We start from the raw sequence: 20,120 nt of genomic DNA, 5'->3' as shown, positions 1-20,120 counted from the left end.
ACGCTTAACCAACTGAGCCACCCAGGCGTCCCATGTGGTGAGAACTTCTAAAATCTATTCTTTTAGCAGCTTTCAATATACAATGCAGTCTTGATAACTAGTCACAGTGCTGTATGTTATATCCCCATGACTTATTTATCTTATAACTGAAAGGTCGTACATTGACTACCTTCACCCAGTTTGCCCACTCTTCCAACTCCCAGCTCCAGTAGCAACCAATCTGTTCTCTGTATCTGTGAGTTTGAGTAATTTTTTTTTTTAGACACCATATATAAATAAGTGAGATCACACAGTATTTGTCTTTCTCTGACTTATCTCACTTAGCATAATATCCTTAAGCTCCATCCATGTTGTCACAAAAGGCAGGATTTCCTCTTTATGGCTGAATAATATTCCACTTATGTACGTGTGTGTGCATGTGTGTGTATCGCCTTTTCTTATCTATTTATTCACTGATAGGTTGTTTCCATGTTTTGGCTATTGTAAATAATGCTGCATTACTGCCTGGTTCTTAAAACATCACTCTCTGCATGATTACTTGGCACTCTTCTGATTCTCATTCTTGCCCTTTGCAGCTCAATAGATGAGCAGTTTTAAGATATCTCTTTGTCTTCTAGCATTTACTGTTGCTGATGAGTAGCTTGCTACAGTTTGTTAGTCTTTTGTAGGTACTCTGTCTTTTTTCATAGATTGCTTTTAAGATTTTTGTTCCTTGTAATTGATGTTCTCCAAGTTTATTATGCTATCTAGGTATGAATTTGCTTGTATTTTGCTCAATATCTTGTGACCTACACCTGATAAGGCACAGGACCTGATGTACCTGTGAGTTTAGGTCCCATGCTGGTGCAACAACAGGCTTGCGGTTCCAGTCTATCACAGATGATTGTTCTTCTCCCTGTGATCTAGGCAAATGGCAAGCTCTCTTGCTCCTTCCCCTGGTTAGTTAACAGGGTTTTTCTATCTTCCTATGTGGAGCAGGTAGGACTTTTGTTATCAGTTCAGGTCTCATCAGGGCCCAAGGCTTCATTTTCTGTTGCCACATCGATGTCAAAATATCATCCTTAATCTCGAAGGCCATCCTGTCCCAGCTTCAGATTCTGCTCACTATGCTAGCTTTGACTTTGATTTCTGGCTCCTGAGAACTTCCCTTTCTTGCTTTCAGTCTCAAAGAGGTGAGTCCTGCTTCAGTTCCATCATCTTGTCCTGGTTTCAAGATACTGTTTTGGAACTCAAAGCCAAGAACTTGACTCTTTTTCCTCACTGGGTTCTTTTGAATCTTCTTTCCTGGACCTCATCCCCAAGATGCTGTACAACCAAGCTAGCCAAAATTGAGTTCCTGTCACTTGAAGCCAATTCTTTCATACAGTGGGGTTTGGAAATTTCTGACCTTCAGGATAAATTTCAAGTTCCCCAAACATTCTTTTTTTTTTTTTTAAGATTTTATTTATTTATTGAGAGAGAGAATGAGAGAGAGAGAGCACATGAGAGGGGGGGAGGGTCAGAGAGAGAAGCAGACTCCCTGCTGAGCAGGGAGCCCGATGCGGGACTCGATCCCGGGACTTCAGGATCATGACCTGAAGTCGAAGGCAGTCGCTTAACCAACTGAGCCACCCAGGCGCATTTCCCCAAACATTCTGATCATAAATAAGCTTTCTGTTATCTTCTCTTATATACCCAATGCATTGGACAAACTGAAGTACTTGCTATTGTCCAGCTACCCCTGAGTTTCTCATATCCATGACCTTGTATATGACCCTTCCTTTACCCATAGTACTTTTGCCATCATCTTAGGCGGAATCCAGCCTGTCTTTCACAGTCCAGCTCAACTGGTGCTCCTATGAAGTCTGGCTAATCTTTCCAGCCTAGTTATCTGTGCTTCCTCAGGATTTCTCTGACTGAGGGAAGCAGCTGTAGTGTGAAGGACTGAATTGACAAACTGATATCAGGCTTTGTGGGTTCAGAAGGGGGCTCTGCTACTTCTTAGCTGTTTTCTGTTTTGTTTTGTTTTGTTTTTTTACCTATGTGACCTTCAGTGTTTCTTTTATAGAAGAGATGGAAATATTTATCTCATAGAGTTAGAGCCTTTTTCATGACTCTTTCTGTTTCAAGTGACAGAAAACCCAACCCAAATCGGCCTCTGACAAAAGGGTACTTACTGGTTTACACTGGTGAAAAGTCTAGGGGCAGAGATGGCTTCAGGCATTGGTGAATTCAGAGCTCAAGTGATACCATCAGGACTCTCAGCTCTGCATTTTACTGCCGCCTTCAGGCTCAGGTTTAAAGAGTGACAAGATGGCTGGCACCAGGCCCAGAACCCTAGTCCTTCTGCTTTAACTCCAGCAGACAAGCCTGAGAACTTTTGCAGAAGTCCCAGCTAAATTCTCGTTGCTCTAACTGGGTCATGTTCCCATCCCTGAGGTGGTCCTTATGGCCAGGAGAATTGGCTGCTTGGATTGCCTGGGGCCCAGGAGATTTGTCCTCCTCAGACACTGGGGCATAGTCTTGGCAACAGCACATGGGCCGAGAATGGGTGGGTGGAGGTTCTCCAGTGAGAAGCTGGGGTACATTGATCAGAATGGTGAGAGGATGCTGGACAAGAATCACTGCAGATGTCCACGACAGGTGTGCTGAGGAGCAAATGAGATAATATAAGGAAACTGACCTGAGAAAGTCCCATTCAAATATAAATGATGAGTATTATGTGGTTCTCTCTCTTTTGTGACACTTAGCATTTTCTTCCTTCTATCTGCAGTCCATCTAATTCGTGCTTTGTCTCCCCGCTACCCCCGGAGCAGCTGGAGAGCAGGATCTGTGCTCTGGTCATCTCCAGAGCACTCCCCCACTCCTAACTCAGCACCTAGAAGATTGGTGGAACCCAATAAATGATTGTGGGATAAATGAATGAGCCTAAAATCCAAAGCATTCCCCAGAATCCTGTTACTCCCTAGGCCAAACCTCTCAGAAGGCTTTGGAGAGCTTTAACCTTCCCCTGGAGTCATAGATAAGTCAGCTCTGGCTTTTTTCACAGTGAGTGGCAGGTGGGGTGAGATAAATAATTTCAGGCGGATGTTTCCTTGCATTCATTTATTGACCTGGCCAAGCTATGATCAGTCAGAAAAAAGAAAAGACGTGACTTCTTTTTTAAATTTCTGCTTTAGTTTTCTCTCTCCGCCCTTATTATAGAGGAATGTGCATCAGGAAAGCATAGACTGAATGAAAAAACTTCCCAAAGGCACTGACCAGCAGGACAGATTTGGGCGTGCCTTCCGATCCTTGAGGCCTGAGCTTCCAGAAAGTTTTGAGTTTAACGGAAAGAACTGGGTGTCAGTTCTAGTCGAACAGCTGGGAACTGAACCTAGTGAGTCTGTTCTCCTGTGTCTCTGTGGTTGCATTCATTTCTTTAGATCTCCTATTTGAGTACAGAGTCTGGAGCTCCTAAGGCCAACTGGAGTTTGGGAGAACAAGCTCTTAAGAGGTACAAACTTCCAGTTATAAAATAAATAAGTCACGGAGATGAGAGGTACAGCATGGGGAAATACGGTCAGTAAGATGGTAATAACATTTCGTGACAGGTGGTGACAGTGCTTGTGGTGAGCACTGGGTAATGTATAGAACTGTCAAATCATTATGCTGTGCACCAGAAACTATAATAACACTGTATGTTAATTATACTCCAGTAAAACAAAAGAGGCACCCAGATTACCTCTTGAAATAATGTAGAGGTGCCCCCCACCTTCCTCCAGAGTTGTCTTGGAGCTACTCTTTGGTTATTTCACAATACAGACACTAGCTCTTTTCGGCCACAAGTGTTAAGTAGGAAAGTCAGTGCAGTTTCACATATCATATATTGGTGCTGTAGGCACCCACTAGTTGTCAACCTGCCCTCTCTTAGGTTGTAGCAATGATGCTATTCCAGGAGCCTGAGCCCTTGCAGGGCAGAAACAACAGGGATAATATTTTAGAGAAGGGAAGTTACACCGTTACAGGTATTCTGAACAGCTGAGTACATGGCAGAATCATTGTTGCACAGTGTTTCAGCTCCTGTACATCAAAGACAATTGCTTGGCAAGTGGGACAGCGGGAATGGGAATTGTCCAAGGGCACTGTTAGCAAGTCAGGAGTCACCAAAGGAAAAGCTGAGCTGGGCAGGTCAGCAGCATCCAGCCTGGTGCTTGGCAGGCTCGGCAGCACAAGGGGAGTGTTGCTTAAAAGGAACTCCCTGGTCACTATCTTCACTTCCTGGACTGTCCAAGTCAGTGCAACGCATTTCTAGAAGGATATCCCTTGACTTCCAGGTTCTGACCTTGCCTCCCCTTTGTGTCTCTGTCTCCGCCCTGGTTGGCATCTTATCTCTCTTCCTGACACTGGTTTCCTTTTTGAGTCTCAGCCTTGCTCTCACAAATGTTTTGGATAATATTTTCCTTGCCTGAACCTGCCCTTTGGTCTCTCCTCTCCCAGGTAGTCATGGGTGCTCTGCCAAGGGAGCTGCAGCAACATGGCCTTATAGAAAGGTCCTAGACTTGGAAGCTGCACAGAGGTAGGCCCTAATCCTAGCCCTGCCAGGGTGAACGTCAGCAAGTTATTTCATCTCTCTGAGGTTCAGCTTCCTCATCTGTAAAATGGGGATAATTTGTCTTACTGGGTTTCCAGGAGGACTTGATAAGGACCTACAACAGTGAGCAAGTTATAAATGGCAGCTCTTATTAAGACTGAAGAGCAGGCTGGAAGAGACATCTCACACAAACACCACGGACTTCAGTGATAGCATCTGAGCGACAGAATCAGGCGTTTACCCTAGGGAAAAGTCCTGCAGAGATGGAGCCTCTACTTCCTTATTTGTAACCTGCTCTAATGTTTCACAATCTGTTAGGAAATTGTTAATATCTAACCTAAGTTCCTCCTGTTACAATGTGTCAGATCACACATATTTTAAAATAACACACAAATAGACCCATGAAAATGAGCAGATTTTTCTATGAGTCAGAGGCATTCACAAGGCCTTGGGTTTACTCTTATCTTCAAGAAACCAGGGAATATTTGTCATGTGACCCCTGCAGACTGCAGACTGTGTTGGGCTAAACTGGGAAGCTCCAGAGATGTGTGATGAGACTCCAGCAACTAGCAGTCTCAGTCTCTCTCTCTCTCTATGTGTGTGTGTGTGTGTGTCTCTAGTTTTTTCATCTGAGTGAATGGTTGATCCTAATTTAGAAAGCCTAGGAACACAGCAAAGGAGTTCAGCAGGCCTGATCACATTTGTGGCTAATCACTGTTACGCAACTTGGGTCTGGCAAGAGTTGAAATGCAAATTGTGTGTCAGTCTTCAGCATTGAAGCAGAGGACAACTTTTTTTTAAGATTTTATTTATTTATTTGAGAGAGTGAAAGAGGGAGAGCAAAAGAGAGAGAGAGTGAGAGAGAGAGCACGAGCCGGGGGAAGGCAGAGGGAGAGGGAGAGGGAGAAGCAGGCTCCCCACTAAGCAGGGAGCCCACTGCGGGGCTTGGTGTAGGAGTTGATCCCAGGACCCCGGGATCATGACCTGAGCCGAAGGCAGAAACTTAACCGACTGAGCCACCCAGGCGCCCCAGAGGACAACACTTAAACAGCCCCATATGACAAATCATTCATTCAACTCTGCAGGTACATTTTGCGGCTAATCCTTTTGGCTGGGCTATTGGTATGAATCACCTCTTTTCGGCTATGGGACCCGAATTGAAGTGTCTAAGAAGCACCTGTGGGAGGGAAATGGTGGCCCGGGCTGGCAGTACGGGGCAGATGTCTCAGCTTTTACACATGTGTACTGTACAGGCATGCTGCAAAACTATGGGGTGAGGTTGCAAACTGGCAGCCTGTGGACAGCCTCTAGATGTGTTTCGTTTGGCCACACAAATGTTTTGTTTTTATTTTTGAGGTTGAATCGGTTGGCTTGATCTAAAAATTCATATGATCCAGGTTTCTGGCTTTTCTTGAAAAGGGGAAGATCTGGCAACACTGAAGCTGTAGCTTTTCCTCATGGTAACATCATGTGGGTCTGGGTGGAGGCACTCCCTCTAGGTGGGACCACCATTTCCTAGGGCCTCACTTCTGCTCAATTTCAGTTACAGAAATTGCCTGAACCCTAAAGGCATTTGAGCTGGGGACGCTTGGCCTATGGAGTCCCCTTTGGTCATTGCCCGAGAGCACGACTACTTGTGTTTTATTCCTTTGGGTTCTCTAACTTCTCTTTCTCCACCAGAAATGATAGCAGAAGAAGTCAGTATTTGTGATTCCTGCAGATATGTCTTCTCTGAGTTTATATTTAATGCCACAGTTGAAGACATGTGTCATGTTACCAGTAGGTTTTCATATGAGGATCAAGGGAATGAATCCCTCTTTGAAATGTGTCTGTTGGCACTGCTTCTAGGTTTCAAAGTCCCAGGGGGTTCTGTGTGTGCAGAAGAATCTCTGCAACTCCCAGTATCAAGACAACTGATGCTCAATTTATCAACTTTACATGCCTAATAAAACTTAGAAAATAAAAGTTTCTTAAACTACATTTTTACATTTAAATCCTGATTACAACTTCTATTTCTTTGGGGTGACAATAACAGAAAACACTAACTCATAGAAATGTATGATCTCACATAAGGTGAAGCCCAGAGGTGGGGTGGGCTGTGGACGCAGTACATCTGGGCTCCAGCTCCACTTTGTTGTGATTCTCTTGGTTCTGCCCTTCTCCGTGTATTGGCAACGCCCTCAGGCTTGTCACGACCGGGCTGCTGCAATGACGTTATTTTACTCAGACACAACATTTCAGAGAAGGAAGTGGGACTTTTATTTCCTTTTTATGTGGGGTGAGGGGGGGTGACCATGGAAACCTTTCCCAGGAGCCCCATGGTAGACTTTTACTTACATCTCATTGGTCAGAGTTGTGTCACATGCCTATTCCTAGACCAGTCACTGGCAAGGACGATGGGACTGCCAGTTGGCTCTAATTATCCCAGAGTGAATGAGTGTAGGGGAATCCGTCTTAATGCTCACTGCATACACTTAATTAAATTCCCTTAAACAATCCAAATTATATGCACAAACCCAATGAGATCAATTCTTTGAACATTTCAAACATCCTAACACACCGAATGGCAGACAGAAACATGAAAGTAAAATAATCACAGAGGCTAGAACTATGTTTAAATCTAATTTTAAAATATTAAAACCATAGATTTAATTTTTTCATTATCTCTATAAGTAATACTTATTTTGATACTCTTCTAGGGTTACAGTAATTTTAGTAGATCCCAAATTAAAATAATACCACTTCATAATGGCCAAGGTTGTAGGTTACTTATGTTTGGTTATTTATGTAGGTTGGAGTTATTTATAATTAATTCCTGGCTGGAGTGGGGGGGGTGGCACCTTCTAAGCTTGAGCTGCCAGACATCAAGCTGCCTTCACTTTCTTAAAAATTCTTTTTTTAAAAAATATTTTATTTATTTATTCATGAGAGACAGAGGGAGAGAGAGAGGGAGAGAAGCAGAGGGAGAAGCAGGCTCCCAAGGAGCAGGGAGCCCGATGCGGGACTCGATCCCAGGACCCTGGGATCATGACCTGAGCCGAAGGCAGACGCCCAACCACCTAAGCCACCCAGGCGCCCGCTGCCTTCACTTTCATAACAGCTTTATTGAGATAAAATTCACATACCATGCAACTGACCATGTAAAATATACAATTCAATGGTTTTTAGTATCTTCAGAGTTGTGCCACCATTACCACAATGTTAGAACATTTTCATCAAGGGGTGCCTGGTTGGCTCAGTTAGTAGAGCATGTGACTCTTGATCTCAGGATCATAAGTTCAAGCTCCACATTGGGCATGGAACCTACTTAAAAAAGAAAGAAAGAAGGAAAAAGAATATTTTAATCGCTCCAATAAGAAACTGGTTAGCATTCACCCTCCATTTCCCCCGTCCTCCAAGCCCTGGGCAACCACCAAACCACTTTCTGTCTGTATGGCTTTGCTTACTCTGGACATTTCATACAAATGGAACCATACACTCACAGATAAGAGGAATTCTTAATCTCAGGAAACAAACTGAGGGTTGCTGGAGTGGTGGGGGTGTGGGAGGGATGGGGTGGCTGGGTGATAGACATTGGGGAGGGTATGTGCTATGGTGAGCGCTGTGAATTGTGCAAGACTGTTGAATCACAGATCTGTACCTCTGAAACAAATAATGCAATATATGTTAAGAAAAAAAAAAAGAAGAAGATAGCAAGAGGGGAAGAATGAAGGGGAGTAAATCGGAGGGGGAGACGAACCATAAGAGACGATGGACTCTGAGAAACAAACTGAGGGTTCTAGAGGGGAGGGGGGTGGGGGAATGGGTTAGCCTGGTGATGGGTATTTAGGAGGGCACGTTCTACGTGGAGCACTGGGTGTTATGCACAAACAATGAATCATGGAACACTACATCAAAAACTAATGATGTAATGTATGGTGATTAACATAACAATAAATAAATAAATAAATAAAATGGAATCATACACTATATAGAAGCTTGACTCCTTTAAATCATTAAACTTTACTCACTCCATCAGTGTTATTTGTCATGCCTAAACCTTTCATAGGGGGTTTCCTGAAATTATGTATTTTTAAAGTTTTACTTAGTATTATGTAATTGGTTGTATTGCCTTTTGTTATGTATTGACCCAGTTGTTTGGAATAACTGGAAATATAAACATGCCATATATTTATATTTTATACACAGAATATACATAATGGAAGAGACAAAACAGCCAAAAATATTGACATCTACTTTAAAAATTAATAAAAATGTTAACACATTTTATTATATGTATCCTCCTTTCATATTAGAGTTACTTTTTTTAAAGATTTATTTAAAAGATTAAATAACTGGAATATACATGGAATATATGGAAATATAATACGGAATAACTGGAAATATAAACATGCCATATATTTATATTTATAAATATGACTATTAGTCACTCACTCCCTTCTTTTCTTTCTCCATGTCTTCCTTCCTTCTCTCCTACCATCTAACCTTGACATACCATCTTTCTGTGTAATTATCATCATTTATATAAACTTTTCCAGGGGTGCCTGGGTGGCTCAGTTGGGTAAGGGACTGCCTTCAGCTCAGGTCATGATCCCAGGGTCCTGGGATCCAGTCCCACATTGGCTCCCTGCTCAGTGGGGAGCCTGCTTCTCCCTCTGCTGGTGTGCTCTCTCTCTCTGTCAAATAAATAAATAAAATCATTAAAAAAAATATATATATATAAACTTTTCCATACATGCCGAATTATCTTATTACAATAACAAATCATGAAATATATATGAGTTGCTTTGTTATCAAGTTTGACTTGATTACAACACTCAGCTGTTCATTTATTTTATATTTATACCAAGATTCTTACAAAAAAAGGTTTAAAATTGAAGCAGAACACAGGTCATTTATAAATAACCATGGTATAGATAATAACAGTTAACTAGAAAATTTTTCTTACAGTTGAGTACTAAGTTTATTTTGGACCAAAAAGAATGCAAACAAATTTGCATCAATCAAGAGACTTCTGAATGGTGAGAGGTGATTCAAATAAAGATTATAAAAGAGAAGAGGTTATAATTATACATTTGGTGAGAGGTTAAAAAAGGAAGTATATGGTATATTAAGGAAGTATATTTTTATGTCAGAACAAAAGGAATTTCCAGTTGGATAAAAATGGACAGTTTTTTTCTTTTAAAGATTTATTTATTTGAGAGAGAGAGTGTGCGAGCAAGTGCTCACAAGAGAGCGCACGTGTGGGGGGGGAGGGGCAGAGGGAATGGGAGAGAATCCCCAAGCAGACTCCCCACTGAGCGTGGAGCCCGCCATGGGCCTCCACTTAGGGTTCAATCCCATGACCCTGAGATCATGAGATCATGACCTGAGATGAAATCAAGAGTTGGACTCTTAACCAAGTGAGCCACCCAGGTGCCCCCAAAATGGAAAGTTTTAATGCAAACTGATGGATTTTTTAAAAAGATTGTATTTATTTATTTGAGAGAGAGAGCACATCCCTGGTGGCATTGGGGGGGGGGTGCCATGGGGAAGAAGGGGCAGAGGGAAAGGGAGAAGCAGACTCCCTGCTGAGCAGGCTGGCTCCATCCCAGGACCCCAGGATCATGACCTGAGCAGAAGGCAGCAGCTTAAGCGATTGAGCCACCCAGGCACCCCCAAACTGATGGATTTAAAAAGAATAATCTTCAGGTCTGTCACCTGGAAACAACTTTAGTCACTACCAAAGTGATTTGTACACCCAACATCCGCATTTTGGATTCTGTTATGTTCCTTAAACAGAAACCAAAGCTTTTTTGAAGCATAGCCAATTCCATGTCTTGGAGCAGGGGGAAATCAGGAGGGGGTTGTAATGTCCAGGAAAAGGATGCTTCCAAAAATATTTGAAATCGTGCTAATTAGGTAAGGAAGCCAATATAAGAGGATTCCCACTGGCCACGTTGTGATTCTTTTGAGCATCAAAAAAGAACAATAATTATAGCTAGTAATTATATTTGTAAAAGTCCATGAGTCAAAGTGAAAAGTTTAAAACAAGTATTTAAAAAGTAACTAGGGGCACCTGGGTGGCTCAGTCGGTTAAGCGTCTGCCTTCAGCTCAGGTCATGATCCCAGAGTCCCGGGAATGAGTCCCAGGATCGAGTCCCGGGATTGAGCCCTGCATTGGGCTCCCTGCTAAGCGGGGAGTCTGCTTCTCCCTCTGCCCCTCACCTTGCTCATGCGCTCTCTCTAGTACTCTCTCTCTCAAATAAATAAGATTTAAAAAACAAATCTTTAAAAAAGTAACTCTAATATGAAAGGATACATATAATAAAATGTATTAACATTTTTTTAAAGATTTTATTTGTTTGAGAGAGAGAATGAGAGAGAGAGAGAGAGAGCATGAGAGGGGGGAGGGTCAGAGGGAGAAGCAGACTCCCCGCCGAGCAGGGAGCCCGACGTGGGACTCGACCCCGGGACTCCAGGATCATGACCTGAGCCGAAGGCAGTTGCTTAACCGACTGAGCCACCCAGGCGCCCAAAATGTATTAACATTTTTATTAATTTTTTAAAGTAGATGTCAATATTTTTGGCTGTTTTGTCTCTTCCATTATGTATATTCTGCGTATAAAATATAAATATGTATTTCTCTCTGTGTAATGAGGGAAGAGTGTATGCAGTGAACTGTGGGTAAGCCAAAAATTATGAAAAAAGCAGGAATTGTACTAAGAACAGGAAAAAAAATGATCAACCTCATGGTCACATAATTACCAGGTTTAAAAAAAAGGGTCTGATAATGTGTTACAAGATGGTGCTTTATTTTTTTTATTTTTTTTAAAGATTTTTATTTATTTATTTGAGAGAGAGAGAGAATGAGAGATAGAAAGCACGAGAAGGAAGAGGGTCAGAGGGAGAAGCAGACTCCCTGCTGAGCAGGGAGCCCAATGCGGGACTCGATCCCGGGACTCCAGGATCATGACCTGAGCCAAAGGCAGTCGCTTAACCAACTGAGCCACCCAGGCGCCCACAAGATGGTGCTTTAATGTCGTAAAGAAAGAAAGCTGACTCTGCAAACAATCCTTTGCTTCCCAGGAGGTAAAACCTTTGGATGACTCTATTAATATATTGAAAGTTAGATCATGGAGAGATGGGAAAGATTGGAAATGTGGGAAGGAGGAGGAGTGCCTCCTGAGCAGTTCTGGAATGGTAACTAAGTAGCATCCACATGGGGCCCTTTAAGTGACCAGCAGAAGGGACAGAGCTTCCTCCCAACAGTGAGTCTATGAGAGGAATGGCTACCTGCATGCTCATTGGTGGATTCCCAGCACCTGGTACCATCCCTGGTACAGAGAAGATGTTCAGTGCTTAGTCGTGGAAGGAAGAAAATAAGAAGGAAAGGAAGGAAGGCATGGAGGAAGAAAGAAAAGGAGTGAAGAATGGACAAAAAGATGTGGTTTGTTTGTTTTCTTTTTTGGGATATTGCTGGTTTTCTCCCTATCTTTACTGAGGTATAATTGACAAATAAAAATTGTATATATTTAAGGTATATGACTTGATATTCTGATATACAAATAACTTAAAAAATAATTGCCAGGGGCACCTGGCTGATTCAGTCGGAAGAGCATGCAGTTGTTGATCTTGGGGTCATGGGTTCGAGCCCCATGTTGGGTATAGAGATTACTTAAATAAATTAATTTTAAAAATACACTTAAAAATAATTGCCACAGGGCACCTGGGTGGCTCAGTCGTTAAGCATCTGCCTTCAGCTCAGGTCATGATCCCAGGGTCCTGGGATCGAGTCCCACATCGGGCTCCCTGCTCAGCGGGAAGCCTGCTTCTCCCTCTCCCACTCCCCCTGCTTGTGTTCCTGCTCTCACTGTCTGTCTCTGTCAAATAAATAAATAAAATCTTTAAAAAAAATAATTGCCACAATCAAGCTAATTAACATATACATCATTTCACCTTGCTACCTTTTTTTTTTGGTGTTGAGAACATTTAAGATCTACCCTTTCATCAAATTTATACTGTATTATAAACTATATTCACATTGCTATACATTTGATCTTCAGAACTTATTCATCTTGTAAAACTTTGTACCCTTTTTTTTTAAGATTTTACTTATTTGCCAGAGAGAGAGAGAAAGAGAGCACAAGCAGGGGGAGCAGCAGGCTCCCTGCTGAGCAAGGAGCCCGATGCGGGGCTCGATTCCAGGACTCTGGGATCACAACCTGAGCCAAAGGCAGTCGCTTAACCAACTGAGCCACCCAGGTGCCCCAAAACTTTGTACCCTTGACTAATGTCTCCCTATTTCCCCCTTCCCCAGTCCCTGGTAACCACCACTCTACTCTCTGATTCTATGAGTTTGACTATATTAGATTCACATATAAGTGAGATCATGCAGTATTTGTCTTTTTGTGTCCGACTTAATTCAGTTAGTATAATGTCTTCCAGTTTCACCCATGTTGTCGCAAATGTCAAGATTTCCTTCTTTGCAAAGTCTGAATAATATTCCATTATATATATATATATATGTACACACACATATATATATTTATTATAGATCACATTTTCTTTTTTTTTTAATATTTATTTATTTGACAGAGAGAGACATAACGAGAGCAGGAACACAAGCAGGGGGAGTGGGAGAGGGAGAAGCAGGCTTCCCGTCAAGCCGGGAGCCCGACGTGGGGCTCGATCCCAGGACCCTGGGATCATGACCTGAGCCGAAGTCAGACACTTAATGACTGAGCCACCCAGGCACCCCTATGTCACATTTTCTTTATCTACTCACCTGTCAATGGACTTAAGGACTTTTGGGTTGTTTCCATATTGTGGTTTCTGTCAACAATGCTGCCAAGAATGTGGAACTGCAGATATCTCTCCAAGATACTGATTTTATTTTCTTTGGATGTATACTCAGAGTGAGATTGCTGGATTATAAGATCATTCTATTTTTAATTTTTTGAGGAAACTCTGAACTGTTTTTCATAATGGTTATGCCATTTGATGCCTCTCCCAGAAGGAGAATGGATGGACAGAGAGGTCCTCTTCTCTACTACTCTCTCCATCAGTTTCCTGTGTGGAGTCTGAGGGCCTTAATTGTTCTGTCCTTGCTGAGAGTCAATAAAAGGGAAGAAGAAAGAAGGATATTCAGCCTGAAACTGTACTACACCCAGAACACCACTGTTTGGCTTATCCTAGTTCCCAGAATTTCTAGGTATATATGACTGTCAGACGTTTCCAGCAGATTCAAACCACGAAGGCCCCCCATTAAAAATGGAGGGTAGTGGCTCTTGGGTGGCTCAGTTAGTTAAGTGTCTGACTCTTGATCTCAGCTCAGGTCTTGATCTCAGGGTCGTGAGTTCAAGCTCTGCATTGGGCTCCACGTCCAGCATGGAGACTACTTAAAAAATAAATGAAATGAAATGAAATGAAAAATAAAAATGGGGGTTGGGAAGGAGGAACCACATGAGTGTCACTAAATTAGGACTTCAGAGCGACTTTATAGATGCTTTCAACTCTCTCCTCTACTTCTCTCCCCCAGGCTGAAGTAAATAGCCAGGGTGGCCACAACTGAAGTTTTCTTCACCATTCCCAAGTAGGCTGAAAGTTTATCCACTGGATATTAATTTACACTTAGAGATTAACACTTAAGGATGAAGGTTGAGAAGCATTGGTCATTCAAACCTAAATGTGGATTGCTTTAACTCAGATTGCTTTCTCACTCTCAGAAGAGGAGTTTTGATGGAGAGAGTGGAGGGGAAGGATCAAGAATTAACTCAAGAATGAGGGGCACTGTGAAGGGAGAGTGGCGCTGAGAGAAGTACTAGAGGCTAGGGAGACGCTGGACCGGACCTCTCTGGCTGCATTTTCTTAGCTGTTTTCAAGGACTCCTCTTCAAACCACCCCTTAAATTTTGGTGTTCCCTGGGCCCTAGACCCTTGTTTCATCTTCTACTTTTTCTAGCTGGTCTCCTCCACTCATCTACTTGTATGTGACATCTGGGCTGGATATTAATCCATAAGCCCTCAGGTCACCTTCTTGCCTTTGACCACAGGAACCACGTACAAATCAAGTACTTCTTCAGGCTCTGCCTCCTGTCCTTGAGTTTGGAGCTTTGGTTTGGTTGCTCTCCCTGATTTCTGCACCACTGCTTTTCTATTCCCCTCCTTTCTGTCTAGTCCTTTTCCCAGAAGTGAAATCTAGTAGATTTTACTACTCATTTGGAGGCTCTGTCTGGCTTTTGTATTCAGTTTCACCTAAAAAAAAAAAACCAGGGGTGCCTGGGTGGCTCGGTTGGTTAAGCGACTGCCTTCGGCTCAGGTCATGATCCCGGAGTCCTGGAATCGAGTCCCACATCGGGCTCCCTGCTCAGTGGGGAGCCTGCTTCTCCCTCTGACCTTCTCCCCTCTCATACTGTTTCTCTCTCTCTCTCTCTCAAATAAATAAAATCTTAAAAAAAAAAAAAAACTCTCTCGGGTTGGGGCATCTGGGTGGCTCAGTCATTAAGCGTCTGCCTTTGGCTCACGTCATGATCCCAGGGTCCTGGGATTGAGCCCTGCATCGGGCTCCCTGCTCAGCAGGAAGCCTGCTTCTCCCTCTCCCTCTGCCCCTGCTCATGTTCCCTCTCTAGCTGTCTCTCTCTCTCTCTATGTCAAATAAATAAATAATAATAATAAAAAAACTCTCTCGGGTCATCTTTCTGACTGCAAAGACCAAGGTGTCTTAGCCTATGATTCTGAAACCAACTCTGATGTGTGGGTTTCTTCTCTACACCAAACAATTCTCCAACACCAGCTAGGGTCAATTCTGACACGATCTACCTGGAGATAGCATCTTATGCCACAGGTTAAGGGCTCAGTCCCACAAGTCAGATGCTAACCACCAGTCCAAGCATGGGTTATTACCAGTGCTTCTGACAGACTAGCTAGAAATCAGAGGTTCCTATACCTCTCTTCCTTGGGTCCAGTTGATTTGCCAGAGTGGCTCATAGAACTCAGGAAACCAGTTCACTTACTAGATTACTGGCATATTACAAAAGACTTTAAAGAATGTGAATGAACAGCCATATGAGGAGATACATAGGGTGAGGTCCTGCACACAGAAGCTTCTGTTTCTGCAGAGTTTGAGGCCTTGCACATGGGTGTGTTCTGGTTCACCAACCCAGAAACTCTTCAAACCTTGTCTTTTTGGGCTTCAGTGGAGGTTTTATTACATAGACATGAATGATTAAATCAGTCGCCATTGGTGATTGATTAAACCTCTAGCCCCTCTCCCCTCCCTTGGAGGTCAGAGTGGGACTGAAAGTTCCAACCTTCTAATGATATGGTTGGTTCCACTGGCAAATAGCCCTCATCCTTAGGTGCTTTCCAAAAGTTCATGAACATAACAAAAGACAACTTAATAATTCTCATCACTTAGGAAATTCATGGGTTTCAGGAGTTTTGTGCCAGGGATTGGAAGAAGGCCAAATACAGCTGACCCTTGAACAACACAGGTTTGAACTGCATGGGTCCACTTATATGTGGATTTTTTCGGAAGAGTAGGTACTATAAATGTATTTTCTCTTCCTTATGATTTTCTTAACATTTTCTTTTCTCTAGCTTACCTTATTGTAAGAATTCAGTAAATAATACATATGCAAACTCTATGTTGACTGTTTATGTTATCCGTAAAGCTTCCAGTCAACAGTAGGCCATCAGCAGTTAAGTTTTGAGGAAGTCAAAAATTATACTTGGATTTCCAGCTGTGAGGTGGTTGGTGCCCCTAATCCCCACATTGTTCAAGGGTCAACTATATATATTTCTTATCATAAATCACAATATCATGTAGCCAAAAATACTATTTTTTAAAAAATTTTATTTATTTATTTGAGAGAGAGAACATGAGCAGGGGGAGGAGGAGGGGCAGAGGGAGAGGGAGAAGCAGGCTCCCCACTGAGCAGGGAACCCTACTCAGCTTGATCCTGGGACTCCGGGGTCATGACCTGAGCCTAAGGCAGATGCTTAACCAACTGAGCCACCCAGGTGCCTCTAGCCAAAATACCATTCTACATTCTTCTTTCGCCTTCATCTCCCACAAGCTTTTTTTTTTTTTTTTTGGCTTTCATACTTCTGCACATTCAGCTACCTCTTTCCCTTCCTTCTCCTCTCCAGCTGTCTGTAACCTTTTATTAATTTTCAAGACTCAATCTCCACCTTTGAGATGCCTACCCTTATCCTATCCTCAGTGGTTAATTGGGTAATGTTGACATTGATATTCTTTTTTTTTCTTTTTGGTGCAAAATGGTGATTTATTCAAGCACAGGGACAGGACCCGTGGGCAGAAAGAGCTGCTGCACAGGGGTTGTGAGGGGTGGCTGATTATATACTATGGGGTCGGGGGAGATAAGGAACAAGGGAGGTTTTCAAAAGAACTTTCACATGAAGAGGACCTACAAGATACCTGAGGCCTTGCCATTGTCAACGCAAGATTTTCATGCATTCAGTGGGTCAGTAGATCTGGCTTTGGTCTCAGTAGAAGATCATGAAATCAGGATATTCCATAGAACACTGGGCTTAGCCTAAACTCCAGCTACTTCTGTCGGAGAAGGCTTTAAGAATTAGCCCTGTCACACGGTTCTTATCATTAAAAGATCAAATTTTGGGGCGCCTGGGTGGCTCAGTTGTTAAGCGTCTGCCTTCAGCTCAGGTCATGATCCCGGGGTCCTGGGATCGAGCCCCGCATCGGGCTCCCTGCTCGGCGGGAAGCCTGCTTCTCCCTCTCCCACTCCCCCTGCCTGTGTTCCTGCTCTCGCTGTGTCTGTCACATAAACAAATAAAATCTTTAAAAAAATGAATAAAAGATCAAATTTTGCTGCTTTTGCACCTTGAGCAAACCAGCCAACCCTAAAGCCTCAGAAATTTTTGTCCTTGTTGGCATCACAACTCTATTATTATTCTCCTTCTTGTTCGTCACTATTGCCCCTCCCATTTGGATAGGCTTTAGTGATTATGGGTGCTTTCACAGATGGTATCTTATTTGTTCCTCACAATAACCCACCCCTGTGAGGCAGAGAGGGCTATTGTTTTTCCCAGTTGAGGGGACTGCAATTTCACCTGGCTCTGAGGATGTGGAGTGGGCCTGACTCCCTGGCGTGCTACTTAAATTCTGGGACCGATTTATGAAATTTCCCATGGAACCAGAAGCGTCCCCCTGTCCCCAGGAAAGCTGTGGTATGGCAGTAATGGAGATGCTATCAGCAGCCAAGCGGCCAGGGGCTGGACACCACTCCCACATCTGCAACTTCAGGCACAGCTGTTCAGCATTTTTGCTTCTTGCTGCCAGATTGTGCCACTGATTACGGGGTATTTCAGACCCTGCGGAAGATAAGAGCTCTACAGACCTCACTGACAGGCCTGGCGCTCCTCGCTTATTTGGCCTCAGATGCCAACCTCTCTAATTTCTTCTCACATCTCTGCTCTCGCCGTTCTTCATACTCCACACTGGCCTTCACTTGAGTGTCTTGACTAAACCATACTTTGTCTAAGGTTTTTTTTTGTCTGGAAGTTTCTTCTCTCACTTTTGCCCAGTTAGCTACAACTCATCCCTCAGAACTCAGCCTCACTGTCACTCCTCATTTGCAGCTTTCCCTGTTCCTGAGAGAGCAGCATATTCACCTGTACACACTCATAGAAACCCATACTTTTGCTTTGTAGCACTTAGCAGAAAAACACAGGGTGGTCTGGAATGCCATCCAAGGGGAAGGAATACCATTTGTTTGTAACACTTAGAAGCCACAAGTACTAGCCATAATTAAGCTAGTCCTGAATAAAAGAGCAAAGTCTATCCAGCCAAAACTACTTGAAAACTTTTCAAATCCTTTATCTATACCTTTCCAACCCTATGGAGCTCTGTAGTCAGTCTTCCACGAGACCTGTTAGAAACCCCCTTTTCCCACCCAATGCCTTCACATACTAAAGCTGCTTTCCCTTTCTTCTCAACAACTGTCCCCGCCGCCCCCCGCCAATTTTTGCACTGTGGTCTTCTTTCCCTCTTCCTCTCTTCCTAATTCACCATGACAAAAAACAGCCTAAGAACTAGTCTGGGAAGGTAGGTCTCTTCTGGAAGGTAGGGGAGGGGAAGAATGAGTAGGCCAGACCAGAATCTTCTTGGGTGGGTAGGGGAAGGAAACATTATCTTGGGAACATTATCTTCTCACTGTTGTTCAGTTATCTAATGCTACATAACAAACCACTCAAAAGTTAGTGGCATGAAACAACTACCATTTCATTATGCTCATGATTCAGTGGGTCAGAAGTTTGGGAAGGACACAGAAGGGATGGTTTGTCTTTGCTTCCCAATGTCTGGGGTCTCAACTGAGTTGGCTCAAAGATAACTGGAGAGGGCGCCTGGGTGGCTCAGTTGGTTAAGCGGCTGCCTTCGGCTCAGGTCATGATCCTGGAGTCTCTGGATCGGGTCCGCATCGGGCTCCCTGCTCAGCAGGGAGTCTGCTTCGCCCTCTGACCCTCCCCCCTCTCATGTGCTCTTTCTCTTTCAAATAAATAAATAAAATCTTTTAAAAAAAGTGGCTGGAGATGGTAGGGACAGCTTGACTGGGGTCATATGTCTGGGATTTGAGTTCTTTTCCATGCAGTGTCTGCTGGGACTAGAATGTCTAAGATGGTTCCTTCATTTATATATCTAATGTCTAGGCTGTAGGTTTGAAACTGGGATGTGGCCAGCATTGTTTTCTCTCTTCATAGGGCTTTTCCATGTGACCTCAGCTCCTCACAGCGTGGCACCAAGTTTCCAAGAGGGAGCATTCCAAGAGTAAGAATTCCAAGAAATCCAGGTGAAAGCTGAAAGACTTTTTGTGGTCTGGTTCAGAAGTCCCAAGCTGTTACTTCTGCCACATTCAAACAAGTCAAACAAGCCACTCAGTCCAGCTCATATCCAAGGGGAGGGGAATTAGATTTACCTCTTAATATTTAGATCAGTGTGGATCCATAGAGAGGAACAGAGTTAATTGCTGCCATCTTGGAGACCATCCACCATAGTCCTTACCTCATCCCAGCCACCACAATTCATGTCCCCTTTCATGGAATTGCCTTGAAGTCTAGGATTTCATCAAAGTCAGGTCCAGGTATATGAGGCTCCTTGATTGGAGCTCCTCTTCATCTGAGGAACTGTGAATTAAAGAGACAAGTTATGTGTCCCATCCCTGCCACTGAAAGATATGAGACGACGTCATTCTGCTTTAAAATTTGTTTGGATTATGAGAATTGATATTGTGGGAGAAATGGGAATTTGGAAGTTCAGAATGTCCCAGTCATGTGATTTTATATATATATATATATATATATATATATATATATATATATATATATAACAGCTTTGAAATACCTGTTTGGATGCTAACAGATACTGAGAGAACCGTCTAGTAGTTAAGCTGAACCCTGAGAATTAGGAGGGTTTCTTTTTTTGTCACTGCCCAGGGAAAGCTGAGTTGGCATTCAGAAATTAAAGGTTGAATCATGTGTTTTTGCTGACTGGCAGATTTGGACTGGAGTTGGGGAAGCTAAATGAGAGAAATGATCCTGGCATGTCAAGA

The sequence above is a fragment of the Eumetopias jubatus genome, unplaced genomic scaffold, assembly GCF_037043125.1.
Source record: "Eumetopias jubatus isolate StellerSeaLion01/CBP00866 unplaced genomic scaffold, mEumJub1_p1.0 scaffold_13, whole genome shotgun sequence".
NCBI classification, from domain to species: Eukaryota; Metazoa; Chordata; class Mammalia; order Carnivora; family Otariidae; genus Eumetopias; species Eumetopias jubatus.
This window is presented reverse-complemented; position numbering follows the sequence as displayed.